The 14,932-nt window shown below is 34.8% G+C and overlaps 1 long non-coding RNA gene across 1 annotated transcript in view; it reads right to left on the bottom strand.

Annotated features, from left to right (window-relative positions):
* LOC111093736 overlaps positions 1 to 14,932 on the bottom strand; it is a 49,882-nt gene that overhangs the window by 32,088 nt on the left and 2,862 nt on the right. The window contains exons 2-3 of the long non-coding RNA XR_005383060.1: positions 14,554 to 14,657; positions 1,380 to 1,505 (exon numbers count right to left, since the gene is read on the bottom strand). This is a non-coding gene — a long non-coding RNA (uncharacterized LOC111093736). The remainder of the gene's footprint in view (positions 1 to 1,379; positions 1,506 to 14,553; positions 14,658 to 14,932) is intronic.

Raw genomic sequence — 14,932 nt, 5'->3', positions numbered from 1 at the left:
GCAGCTATATTTGGGGAACGTGCTTACTGCTTGAAGTGTTTCATAACTATCTCCAGCCTCTACACCAAAGACGATGCCATTTAAGATAGCTTTATGGAAATGCTACTTTCCTCCACAAACTTTTAGTGTTTTACTTCATGTCATCATATATTCATAACAGACTTGTTATTAAAAATAGTCTGGCTCCATATGAGTACCAATCATGGTTTGAATGTTTTACTAAGTCATTTCTTTTTTAATTCCAAGTTTAGCTAAAGTCTAGTTTTAAACTTAGGATGACAGTATCTCTATCTACAGTAGAAACATGTTTGCCCCCCATAAGAAGTAACTTTTATATTCATCACAACATTTGGTACCATTAAATTATGCCAAGTCTGTGCATGACTTTGTAGTCTCTCTGTCTATATATTATTTGTGCAGATACATGAGAAGGAGATGGGAAAATACCAGGTTAAAAGTGTTATGCCAGCATATTGATACCCTTTAGTCCCATACTCAGACTTTCCAATACAAAGAATTTCACAAAAAGATTAAATGTTCACCTAGATAGGTTAAGCATTCTACTCTTGGTTTTGGCTTCGGTCATGATCCCAGGGTTGTGAGATTGAGCCTCGCATGGGGTTCCATGCTCGGTGTGTAGTCTGCCTGAGATGCTCTTCCTCTCTGTCTGTCCCTTCCCCTCACAAGCACATGCTCTCTTTCTCTTTCATATAAAATAAATAAATAAGATCTTTAAAAAAATGAAATAAATGTGGGCCAAGAAGTATTTAAATACTAGAAGATTTCACAGAATATATAAAAATGAGAGACCTAGAAGATATATATATAACCAATGATTTAGAATAACTGTTTTAAGCACTGATGACTACAGAAAATGATTCTAATGGTGGGCAGAGCATTTGATATCCAAAGTATTTTGTTTTAGGGGACCTCCAGAAAAGCAGTTATCTAATCATGCTATTATTTTAAACTCCAAAATTCTATTTCTTTTGGTCATAGGGTAGTGATAAGGACATATATTCTAATATAGAAAACAATTCAAACTGAGAGGCCCATTACCTATTCTCTCTCACACTTATTTGCAGATGGTCACCCTAACTGCCTGATGGGCATCTCTGCTAAGCCAAAGGATCCTAAAGACTAGCATTAGGGCATTCTGTCCAAACCATTATATCTTTGTATTTGACGGAATAATGATCCAAATGAAACCCACCCTTTATTACATTGCTATGGGTATGATAGCTACACTGAGAGACCTCTTAGAAATGGAACATGAGAAAAAAGGAAACTTTAATGAATACTCCAAGAGATATGAAGAGTAAAAAAAAAAAAAAAGTAGACAACTTGAAAATCTACAGACATGAGTACATCTGCCTTACCTGAGGCTTTGGCTGAAGATTGGAAGGTCTAAGGAGTAGCTTGCTGTAGATGTTTCCTGGGTGAGACACAAGTATCACCATTTTCCCTAGGGTCTGTTCTTTTATTTATAAAATCTTCATTAAGTTCTGCATTTTTGTAGGAAAAAAAAGATAAAAATTAACATTTACCAAGCACTTACTATATGCCTGAAATTTTACCAAGTGTTTACTTGAATTACCTCATTTAAAGTTTGTAACAATCTATTGTAGTAAGGGCATTGCTATTGTCTCCTCTTTGGAGAAGATAAAATTGAGAAACAATAATAAAGGATTCTATTTAGACTGTCTAAGAATTTTAGACCCATTCTTCATGACTTGGAGGTCCAAGGCAATTATTTTGCTTCTCATATTTCTTTTCCTATTAAATGCTTTCAACTAATAGAGGGACATCTTTGCTGATAAGTTTATGATTCATTTCCATTTAATCATTGAGAATCTTTTAAGTACTCATCAATTACACTTTCTTAGGAAATTAACTGTCAACCTCGTAATTTTAAGAAAGGAAATTTTCTTTATTTTTTTATTTTTGTTTCTCTTGTTCCTCACATCTTAAGAGAAAACTAGATTTAAACATCAATAGATTAGTTTTAGGTTTAAATCTGCTACCTACTCTGTGGATTTGAAGTATATTCAGTTAGCAAAATCTCTCATTTCTTCTTCCCAAGTTTTCTTCAAAACCTAAATTAAAGTATTAACAAAAGGTAGCTTAAAAGTTACCTAAATATAAGAATATATTTTTTACTTTGGTCAAAAGATACAACGTGTTTTATATTGTTGTACATTTTGAAATAAAATACCTGAGAGTTCAGTCTCCACTTAATTACTTACTGGTAGATAATTTAAATTTTTTGAGATTTGGTTTTTTAAATTTGGGCGATTGATGATAATAGTCCTTACTTTCCTTAACGGATGAGGCTTGGCTTAAAAATGTCTTAGACTTCCTTCCAGCATTAAGTCTATTATTCTATAATGTCATAGAGTCTATTTTTTAAAATGGACAAAAAGTAACCCAGTTCTATTGAAAGACAATCTGACTTTAAAACATTACTCCTACCTTATCCCACTCCCATTGTCTCTTGCATTACGCCTTTGGTACTTTTATCTGTGATATCCAGAAAAGAATAAGAAGATGGGAGTGCAAATTTGAGCTGTCATACTTGTTTAGAATGAAACGTGAAGTTATAACATCTATGTATACAGAGTTCTATAACTTTAACACATGAAAAATAGTACTTTCTCAGATGATCATGAAAATGAAGTCTGAGAAAAGGTAACTGCAATGTAAATATAAAGTATTAAGACCTCATTTGAAATGATAACTTGACCCGCCAAGTTACTGAAATTAAGTCCAAATTTAATCTCCACTTTCCTTAGTATGTTTAATATTAAGATGCAGATTCTTTCCAATCATCAGAAGCTTGGAGCAGGGGGCTATTTTGAGCTTAAGTCACTTGACTTGTAATTGTACAGGCACTGACTGTGCAATGGCCAGAGAAGACCACAAAAGCTATAGAGATATTATGTTGTTCATATTTCTTTAAAAGTAATGAAGTTTAAACGTGGGTGATGGAGAAACTGATGCTGTAAAGCCTATCTGCTCTTTGTATTGAATAAGGGCTTTGGAACAATCCAATGTATCAATGAATATTCTTCCTTAGGAGGGACTTATCTATATAAAGTCCTAAAATGTGATCATCCAGTATTTATCAAATGCTCTTTCAAACTATTTACCAATAAAGATCCAGAATAAGCTGGCTCTAAAGAGAAAGTATCACAATTTTGCTGTAATTATGATCTTCATTCTTCACTCAATATCCTACAAAGAGGTGGTAGAGAAAAAAACAAAATACTTCAATGATGAGTACTATATAAAGATTAAAAAAAAAGTCAACATGGAATCTAGACAAAAATAATGCAAGCAAATAAGAGAAAAGGGGGGTAGGGAAAGCCAAGCAAATATGAGAAATTCTTTGTTTGAGAGCAGAGGAAAATGATCAAATGGTTACCTATGAATTTTTAAAGCATTGTGGAACAATATCTTCCATAAAGCAAAAATAAAAATAGAAATGAGAAGTTATTCAACTTAGGATTCATGCTCTCTAACAGAACTTTGTGTACTATGCACTCTAGTTTCTGTAATATTTTTAATCTTTGCCCCAAGTAGGCAGAACTTGGACAAAGGAGGAAAAAAATTAAAATTCTCACTGAAATGAGGAAAATATGGCACAACAGAGAAAAAAACATTATAGAGAGAAAGAGGTAATATCAGAACTAGAGGGTAAAATTGAGAAGAGATAATATAAGAATTTTTAAAAGGCGTAAGGAAAATGAGTAAAATGGAAAGTAAGCTAAAAAGAGTCAATATATGAAAAATTTATATCCCTAAAGAAGTAAACAAAAGTAAGGAGACAGAGAAAAGCAGTAGAGGTATAAATCAAGGAAACTTTCTCAAAATAAAAGAAGAGTTAATCAAGGTATAGAAGGGTTGCACTACAGTCCTGAGAAAACTAACCAGAAATATCAACACAAAGACATATCGTAGGAAAATTACAATACTCAAAAGGCCAATGAAATATTTTGGGAGCAGCTACTATAAAACAAAAAAAAAGCTAGTCACTGGGGGAAAGAAATAGTCTTGGTTCTGATTTCTCCACAGATCCTTTCAATTTGTAGATGCAGTTGAATAAAACCGATAAAATTTTCAAAGAAAAAGGAAGGATTTTATATTCCACTCATCCATTGTTATATATACAGGCAACAGATAAATAGTTTTGAATGTGCTGAGCTCAGAGTATATTTTTCCCATAAGTCCTCTTCAGTATTCCACCAGAAGACAAACTTCAGCCAACCAAGAGAAAAATTGAATAAACTATAATAAAATAACTGGTGCTGAACATTGACTATATTTATCTTGGGACCAAGATTACAAATAACACAGATATTAAAGTGCTCAACATTATTACAGAATAATAAATTCTCTGATGGTGTAACTAACACAACTTGGGAGAAAAGTTAGGGTGGGGAATGGAGGTAAATTAAATATGCTGATTTCCTTAATTTGAAGAGCTGAAGGAGTGATCAAACATATTATTTACAGACCAAAATAAATTGAGTTTTAAGCATATTTAAGTGTATAAAGGTAAACGAACATTAAGGAAAATAATTCACTAGCACCAAATGGTGGGAGAAAGAGTAGAAGAGAAGAAGAGGGCAGCCCAGGTGGCTCAATGGTTTAGCACCACTTCAGCCCAGGGCGTGATCCTGGAGACCCGGAATCGAGTCCCACGTCGGGCTCCCTGCATGGAGCCTTCTTCTCCCTCTGCCTGTGTCTCTGCCTCTCTCTCTCTCAGTGTCTCTCATGAATAAATAAATAAAATCTTTAAAAAAAATTTTTTTAAGATCTTATTTATTAAAAAAAAGAAGAAATATGATAATTTTGTTTGTGCTCATAAAAGGGAATTAATTGTTAATTCTCAAGAAAGAGGAGCTTAAAGATATTTTAAAGAAGATAACGACTGTAGCAAAAAATGCAAATCTTTTTTTTTTAAGATTTTATTTATTTATTTGAGAGAGAGATAGAGAGAGAGCATGAGCAGTGTGAAGGGGTAGAAGGAGAGGGAGAAGCAGACTCCCCCCTGAGCAGGGAGCCTGCATGGAGCTGCATGGGGTTCCCTGGCTCTATCTCGGGACCCCAGAACCATGACCTAAGCCAAAGACAGACCCTTCACTGAGCCACCCAGGAGCCAACAAATCTTCTTTATTAGAAATGCCCTTGAAAGTATGGCCTGCATGTGCTCATGTTCTTAAACATGCATGTGATAACAAAAGAAATAGACTACAGTGTAAAAGAGTTTTATGGACTTAAAAAAAGAAGGCACACACACACACACACATAAATAGAATGGACCTAAGATCAAACATCTCCACTCTATCAATAGCAGTAGATAAGCTAAACTGTTATATTAAAAAAATACTTCCATTTTTTATATCAAAGCAATTCAACACTATATATAATATAAGAGTTTCCTCCAAATCAACTGAATCACAGTGGCCAAAAATAAACATTATGATTTAATCAGACAAAAATGGAAGCAGAAGTTATTTAAATTCCTAACAAAGATAAAATAAGCAAAAAGCATTAAATTAAATATAAAATATTTTATATTATAAAAAATATATACATATGACTTTTTATATTATATATTTTTTATAATTTTTCTTATTAGGGTACTATATTATGCTAAAAGACACAATTCACACTAAGGTCATGCACCAAACAATATACAAAATACTCAGTCACACAAGTGAATGATCAAATGCTGAAAATGCCAGATGAAGTTTGAATAAAAATATCCAATATTGATGAGGTACAATTAAAGCAGCATAGTTTTCCATTCCTGGATAAATTAGGAGCTGCATATACTCTATTTGTCAATAGGTTTTTTGTTGCAAGTAACAGAAATTGTACTTAAACCGACAGGCTTACAGCAACATTTGTTAGAAGACAGGTGTAACTGTGGCTGGGCTGCAGTGAAGGTAGGGACGTAACAGATATGCTGCCAGCACTGGCTCCATGAGAGAACATTTGTCAGTGGCCCAGCTTTACCTAGGTGCCTATCTCTGGGCCCCTCTGCCATGACCCACCTTAGTACAGGCCTTAAATAATCACTATGAACAGAGACGTGAAGAGCACCATATTCAACATTGGCTATCTCCACTTGTCCATTTGAGTCTGGCTGTTAGAGCAGGAGGACAGATTCTTAAAAGAAGGTAAGCACTGTTCTGGGCAGACTAAAACACCAGTCTCACTGCAGATCGGTAATGTTTACTATGGCTAAAGATTGAAATAATCGAAAGGTTTAACCAAAAAAAAAAAAGCTTAAAAAATGAGTATATTCAATGTCAGTGACTCGAATAATGCTTATAGAGAGCTCATCATAATAGGAGGAAGTGTTAAGAATTAGTGAAAAAGTTGTCATTCTAACTTCTAAAATTACCAAATTTGTCATATAGGAAAAGAAAATGCATTAAAAATCAGTGGAATGCATTATGTGATTTTTTTTCTTTTTTTATGATTCAATATTTTCTTAACTAAATATGTGATGCTTTTCTTACTGGATAAATAATAAGTTTCTTTTATAGAAAAGGATATTTGCCTTTGCCGATTCTTCCTCTCCTCACATATTGGGGGGGGCGGGGTCCGTAGGCAAAAGTTTTTCACATAAGACTAATCTTAAGAGTCATGTTATCACAGCATATAGGATATATGGAGGTTGAGGGGAATCCTCTTTCCCAATTCATATTTTATGATGTTCTTTATGCAGGATCACAATTATATGTGATTGTGACTCATTATGACTGCAAACTACTTTGTTGAAGAATCCAAATAAGGTCAGAGGGGTGGGGAAGGGCACACAAACCCAGAAAGGTGTAGGATAGATAGAGATTCCTTAAATTCTAAAAAGAAAGTGTCCTAGATAATCTGAAAAGCTTGCATAAGGAGGGAAGAAATAGAAATCGTGATATGCTTGGAAAATGGAGATTTAAGTGCAGTATGAATAGTGTGCAAGTGCCGTGAATTTAAACACTTTTCCTAGTGTGAAATCTCCTTGTTAAGTGATTCCCTGCTGTGACTTGTTTCTTTTACCTTTCTTGTTGCTTATTTAATAAGATAGTCTTGGAAGAGTGCGTGATACCTTTGCAGAATGAATGGCTAAATACAAAAAGCATTTTGCCTGGGTATTTAGTGTGTTTATTGAAGAATTACTGCTAATTCTTGTAATTTTTGTCATCCTCTGGTATAAAACTGTGCAGCTGGCAATTTGCAGCTTACTTTTAATATGTTGCCTCCCCCCCCCCCCCCCCCCCCCCCCGTCCTCCTCCTCCTATTCTTCTTCCTCCTTCTCTCCCCTCCTCCTTCTAACTTTCTGAAGCAGCCTTAGCCTGGCACCAGCCCAGGAAGCAGGGAGGTACACAAGAGATCTCAGCACCCAGGACGATGATAATTTGGAGGAAACTCATTGGGTTGCTGCCTTTTTGGGTAATGATGTGAAGCAAGAATTTATCCTAAATTATTCTAGCTAGAACTCCAGCAATGTAAGTCAAATTGTTAAAAGGGGGGAGAAAACAAGCACTAATAAAGAAGAGAATCATAGAACAATGTCTGACCCAGAGAGATAGCTAAAAAATATTCCAGTCATCCTTTTCTGTGTTTTACTCTTGGTAAAATACATAATAATAACAACATAATAAACACAGAGTCTATTCATATACCCACATATTTGCCCATCATCTTGCCATACATGTATTTGTGAGTATGTGTGTGTTATGTGTGTATGTATAAAAGTCCTTCACAGTGAAAAAAAATGGCTAAGTACAAGAATATGTTATTTTATATGCAAAGAAAAATGGGGATAAGTTTCTATTTTCTTAATCCCAAATACATGAGGAAACACTAACAACAAGGAAATAAGCCTTCCCACTCTTAATTCTCTGTTTATATAACAGTAAAAATTAGTCTTCTATCTGCCTCTTTGATAAATGTCTCTGGCCCTGTCCAGTAAGCAAGAATCAATACTCGCTTCCAGAGGTATTTATTTAAAGATTTGAGTAAAAGGAATTGAAAAAGGAATAGAAGGCACCTTTTCATCCACTACCCACATCCTTACTGCAAAAATTTGTCTTCATATTTCTTAAAAAATAACATGCATATTAACTCTTGTGTGAATTCAAGCCCTTACATTTCCACTTACTTCATTTCACTAAGATTTATGCAACCACTATCCTTAAACTAAATGTTTTGCAGGCTTATGAACTACTGATACACTCAATTATAGAATGGAGAAACTTATAATCCAAAGAGTTATAACTTAGCCTCAAGGTCATCTAAATTCCTTTTGGTATTTTATTTTGTGGTCCTTGATATTATGTGGGTCACACAGACACACACATATAAGCCACTTAATTATTTAAAAAAGAAAATACATTTGTTTTACTTTCACAACAATCTGACAAAGGAGAAACCATTCTCCTCTGAGATTTCTACCATTATAAAATGCATGAAACTTATAGAAAAGTTTTAAAAATATATATAGACAACTGTGGCTCTACTGGCCTAAGTCAAATATTCTGAAAGGCCTTGGCAACTGAATTTTACTCTGAAGCCAAAGAGGAAACCTTGAGAAGAAAAATGAAATGGTTAGATTTGCTTTTTTTTTTATTTTAAAAATGTATTTATTCATGAGAGACAGAGAGAGAGAAAGAGAGGCAGAGACAGAGACATAGGCAGAGGGAGAAGCAGGCTCCCTACAGGGAGGAGCCTGATGTGGGACTCAATCCCAGGACCCTGGGATTAAAACCTGAGCCAAAGGTAGCCACTCAACTGCTGAGCCACCAGGTGCCCCCCATCTTTTGTTAAGAGAGGGGCATGGGAGGGGCAGAAAGAGAGGGAGAAAGAGAATCTTAAGCAAGCCACACACCCAGTGCAGAGCCCAATGCAGGGCTTGGTCTCAGAACCCTGAGATTATGACCTGAGCCAAAACCAAGAGTCAGATGCTTAACCAACTGAGCCACCCAGGCACCCCTATTAGATTTGCTTTTAAATATTTGGTCTTCAGTTGAAAAGAATGTTAAAACCACACTGGTTGTAGATTGAAAGAGTAAATACCATTGATGGAGAAAGAAACAAGATGGCCAGGAGGGACATGCAGATGTTTTATCCATTCTTTCTTTCCTTAAGGATTTATTTTCATAAGACACTAGGATAATAGAAATAAATAACACATTACAAATTCAAGCTTACATCCCAGTGAATAGAGACCAAGAGCAAACAAAGAATTATAACCTATGGTAAACTAGATAGTGATAACTCTGTGGAATAAAATTAAGCAGGAGAGTGGTTGGTTTATAATTTGAAAACACATGTCAGGGCCAGCCTCACTGCTACATTGGCATCTGAATGAAGGCCTGAGGTCCTAGAACATGCTGAGTAGATGGTATTAGCATCTAAGGTTAAGAGGTCGGTTGCTAACACTGTAGATGAGGGAATCTGTGTCCTAAGGAGCAACAGAGAAGCTAGTGTCTATGGGGCAAGAGGATAAAGACAAAGAATACAGGATGAGGACAAACATGAAAAGTGAGAAAGAGGAAGTGAATTGAAATCATGATGATCTTAATGGAACATTCATAACTTGTTCGGCTTTTACTCTGAAAGAAAAGGAAAAATATTGGAATGCTTTGAGCAGGATCCATGTGATTTGGTTTACATTTTAAAAAGAGCACTGTTGTATGTAATTAAGAATAGACTATAGGGGTCAACAAGAGAATGAGGTTGCCCAGTTCAGTAGCTAGTACAAGTACCTAGATATGAGAAGATTATACTTGGACCTGAGATGACAACAGTTATGAGGTTCTGGGTATACTTATATTTTTTAAGTTTTTATTTTAATCACCCAGTGTTCAGCAAGATGTACTTCCTTAATCCCCATCACCTATTTCACTGATCCCCCCACCCATTTCCCCTCTAGTAACCATCAGTTTGTTCTCTAGAGTTAAGAGTCTGTTTCTTGGTTTGTCTCTCTTTCTTTTTTTACCTTTGCTTACTTTTTTTTTTTTAAATTAAATTCCATATATGAGTGAAATCAGATGGTATTTCTCTCTCTGACTTATTTTGCTCAGCATAAGAAATCTTGCCACTTGCAACAACTCTCTGGCTTCATCCATGTTGTTGCAAATGGCAAGATTTCCTTTTTTATGGCTGAATGATATTCCCATTTTATATATATTTCATATTATATATATTCCATTTTATATATATATGCAATTATTTCAAAATAAAAAATATATATACCACCTCTACTTTATCCATTCATAGACATTTGGGCTGCTTCCTTATCTTGGCTATTGTAAATAATACTGCCATATACATAGGGGTGTTTGTGTCCCTTTGAATTAGTGATTTTGTATTCTTTGGGTAAACACCAGTAGTGCAATTGCTGGAGTGTAGGATAGTTCTATTTCTAACTTTTGAGGAAGCTTCATACTGTTTTCCAGAGTGACTACAGCAGTTTGTATTCCCACCAACAGTGCAAGAAGGTTCATTTTTCTCTACAACCTTGCCAACACCTGTTGTTTCTGGTACTGATTTTAGTCATTCTTTTTGTTGTCTGATTACTGTGACTAGGACTCCCAGTACTATGCTAAATAAAAGTGGTAAGAATGAACATTCTTATCTTGTTCCCAACTTTAGGGAAAAGGCTCTTGGTTTTCCTTATTTAGGATGGTGTTAGCTGTGGGTTTTTCATACATGGTCTTTATTATGTTGAGATATGTTAGATTCTGGGTGTATTTTGATGATCAGGTAAATAAGATTTTTGACAGTTTTTATGTGGAGTGTGAAAGAAAGAGAATTCAATTATAGCTCAAGTTTTTTGTTTGATTAATTGAAAAAAATGACTCAGGTTTTTAGTCTATTTATTGGAGAAATTAGGTGCTATTACTGAGATTGGGAAAACTGAAGATAGCAATTTTAGGAGTGAGGATGGGGAACATCACAAATTTGGTTTTAAACATGTTAGATCTGAAACATCAGATGGACAGCAAATGGAGACACAGTTTTGGGATTCAGATAAAAGATCTAAGTTGAAGACAGAAATGTTGTTGTGAAGTGTAGATTAAGCAAAAGGAATAGATATAGATAAAGAAAAGAAGAAGTCAGAGGCTTGAAAGCATTAACATCCAAGGTTAAGAACTCAGTGCCACAAGGGATCCAGGGAAGGAGGCTGAGAAGGAATGGCCAGTGAAGGAGAAGTGAATCTAGGAGAATGTGGTGTCACAGAAGCCCAGAGAGGAAAGTTTTGTGGAGAGTGAATGAGTGATCTCCCATGTCCAATGTTGTCGTTAGGTCACACGAGGTAAGAACATAGAACAGACCATGGGATACAGCCACATGCAGATCATCAGTGAGTTTAAGGACTGCAAGTTAGGTGCAGCAATGGAGGCCAATGCTATTAGGATATGTTTAAGAGGGAATGGGACATTCTACAAAATAACTGGCCTACACTCTACAAAAATGGCAAGATCATGAAAGACTAGGATTAATGTAAATTAAAGGAATATGATAAGTATATGCAAAAGGTAATGTTGGACAAGAGTTTTTTTTATTTTCTTTTGCTAAAAGGACAATTGGTGAAATTTGAATAAAGTCCCTAGATTAGGTCATAGTAATTATATCATTGTCATCTTCATGATTTTAATAATTGTAGGGTGGTATGTAAAAGAAGATCATCATTTGTTAGAATTACATGTTGAAGTATTTATGATTAAAAAGGCATCATATCAGCAACTTACTCTTAAGTGGTTCATAGAGAGGGAGAATAAAAGTTAATGTGGTATGTATGAGTAATGAGCATGAGATACCATTTGTCTTCTTTTTAAAACTTATCTGTAGTCCTGCAATTATTTCAAAATAAAAATAAACAGTTAAAATGTTAATAAATAAAAAAGAAAGTGAGAGGAAGAGGATGAGACAGAGGAAACCAGTAGGCTGACATGGGTTTTTTTCATTTTCATAACTTTCTAACAAAACTATTGTCCAATATGTTAAGCATTTCTTACAGCGTTCTAAAAGAAAGTTGAGAAGAGAACACAGGAGAAAATCATCACAGGCAGAAATCAAGAAAATTTCCTAGAACGAATGACATGTGTTCTGCTTAACTACACAGTAAGTTCCAACACAATGAAAGTATTTGTCATTTAAAAACTTCAGAACACTGGTGACAGGAAGAAAATTAAATGGCTTTTTCTAGTGGGGTCAAAAATAGAATTTGTATAAAATTTTCAATAATTTGAACAGAGTTAACTTTGTAACAGTAATGCTAGAAGCAAGGACACATTGCTATTATTCCTTCAAAATTTTGATAGGATCGGGCCCTGAGGGAGACACTTGATGGGATGAGCACTGGGTGACATGCTGTATGTCGGCAAATTGAACTCCAATAAAGAAATAAATTAAAAACGTTTTTGAGAGGAAAATTACTTCAACTTAGAATTCTAATCCCAAATAAATCATCAATTAAGTATGAAGATAAAATATTTTCAGATATATACGCTTGTTTTAAAAAGTACTTTCCATTTGTTTCTCAGGAAGTTACTGGAAGATGTGCTATATCACAACTAAGACAGAGACCAAATAAGGAAGACATCCAGTTCAAGAAATGAGGTCAACAGATTCACAGAAGATAGCTCCCAGCAAAGGTCACACAATCTAAATTGAAACAAGTCAGAGGGATCCTGCAGATGTTTTTTCAAGTGGTGAAAATTGATGTAGTATCTGCTGTATGTGACTATTTTGAGAGAAGATTTAACAACTTGGGGCAAGTGTGAAGCTAAGTTAGTGACTATTACATTAAAACCTAAGAAGAAAAAACATGACAATCTTTAAAAGAAACATAATGTTTCATGGCTTAATTACAGATAGTATTTTATAAACACTAAATACTGACCTAATCCCAAATTATCACGCAACTATATTAGGAGGATTAAAGGTGTATTTCTGTTGTTATGAATGAAATTACACAAACTATCACTTCTGCAGAACTTACCCAATTTCTGCATAAAATATTATCACAACTCTCATTTATCACACAGTTTCTGTGGGTCAGAAGTCCGGGTACAAATGAGCTGGGCCCTTCTGCATGTTACATTCTGATCTGGAGGCTTGGTTGTGGAAGGATCCACATCTAAACTCCTGCAAATTGTTGCTAGAATTCATTTTCCTACATTTGCAGAATTCATGGCAGCTTAGTTCTTCAAATTTAACAACGTGCATAACAGAGACAGAAAGAGAGAGAAATTGAGAGAAAGATGCTTCCAATCATATACCTCTACACCTTCTTTGAAGATTTTCCTGATTAGGTAAGACCCACACAGGATAAATTTCCCTTTCAAATAACTTAAAGCCAACTGAATAGGAGGCTTAATTACAAAAACAAAACAAAACAAAAAACCCCTGCACTTTTGCCACATAATGTAACCTAATCACAGGAGTCATGTTCTATAAACTGTGCTATATTCTATTAATTAGAAGTAAATTGTACATCCCATCTAAACACAAGCTCAAAAGAAAGGGAGTCACACAAAAATGTGGACACTAGGAAACAAGAATCATGGATGCCACATTAGAATTTCTCTTTCACAGTAGCAATCCCTAAAATTAAAAAAATCAAGAAATAGTAATGTGTGTTTGTGTGTTTCAATACGGAGGCAAAATCTAAAGAATCGGCTAAAATATATGAAAGAGGTTGCTACTATAGGGGAGTACATGGGACAGGGACAGGTTTTTTTTTTTTAATTATTTAGCTCTTTAAACTATGCATATGTTATTGTATTTTAATTGGATTTTATTTTTATCAAATAATGGTAATATGGCTCTTGTTGTATAGAAGATGCTTAAAGTTTTTCTCAAATAATAAAAGGGAATGGAAGCAGAAAATTTGTGCTAGAAAGCAATTCCTGAGAAAAGATCTGGGAGTTTTTGTTGACTGTAAACTAAAATTAAGTCAATAATGAGGTACTGTTGCTATAAAAAAATCAAAAGCAATTTCAGGCTTCCATTTGTAGAAATATGATGAATAAACAGGAAAAATAATTGCACTACATTATGCTGCATCGAAAGTTCCATATTTGAAGTTGTGTTCATTTCTGGGTTCTTAATTTAATTCTATTTTTCTACTATTACAACATCAATGGTTTATTTTTATTGTAGAATCAATATATGGTCTCTATGGAAAGCTTTAGAAAATAGAAAAAAAGGGGAAAATCTGTAATATCAATACTTGAAAATATATATCATAAACATTTTGGTGCTGACTTTTTTAGCTTTCTTCTCTACTTGTATACATATTAAGTCATGCTGTGTATGCATTTTGGATACTGCTGTTTAACTTAGTAGTATATTGTAGAACACTTTTGTTTTTGGCCAAAGACACAAGGATTAAATAAACCTTTGTTTCTAAAATACCTAAAACCCAGACAATATACATGAGACAACAGTTTTCATGATATTGACATCAGGCAAGAAGGGACAGTGACCCATGAGAGAACGAAAACAAACCATGCAAGCCCTCTAATTGCCTACCTTACTGGCTGGAGAAAGTTCAAACCACAGGGCATGAAAGAGGAACCAAGGCAGAACCTGGCAGCTGTCTGCGTTGAAGTGGTGGTGCTGGGTAGCCAGTGTGACTAGAGTTTTCAGGGCAGCATTCCAGAGAAGCATTGTAAAAAAAAAAAGAGAGAGAGAGAGAGTTGCACAGAAAGAGAACTCCAGTGATTTTCGGAGGGGCTCCCTTTAGAATATTCAGCTGACTACTGACCAGTGCTCGTGTCTCAGAAGGCTATCTGAGGCCAGGGGGGGGGGAAAGGTCTGCAAATAAGTTCTATCTATACGTTAAATGAAATGGACAAATTCCTTGAAAGATAGCAACAATCAAAGCTCATTATATAAGGAATGGATGTCT

This window comes from Canis lupus, chromosome 33, assembly GCF_011100685.1.
Source record: "Canis lupus familiaris isolate Mischka breed German Shepherd chromosome 33, alternate assembly UU_Cfam_GSD_1.0, whole genome shotgun sequence".
NCBI classification, from domain to species: domain Eukaryota; kingdom Metazoa; phylum Chordata; class Mammalia; order Carnivora; family Canidae; genus Canis; species Canis lupus.
Note: the sequence above shows the minus strand (reverse complement) of the source record. Positions and strands in the feature narration are given on the sequence as shown.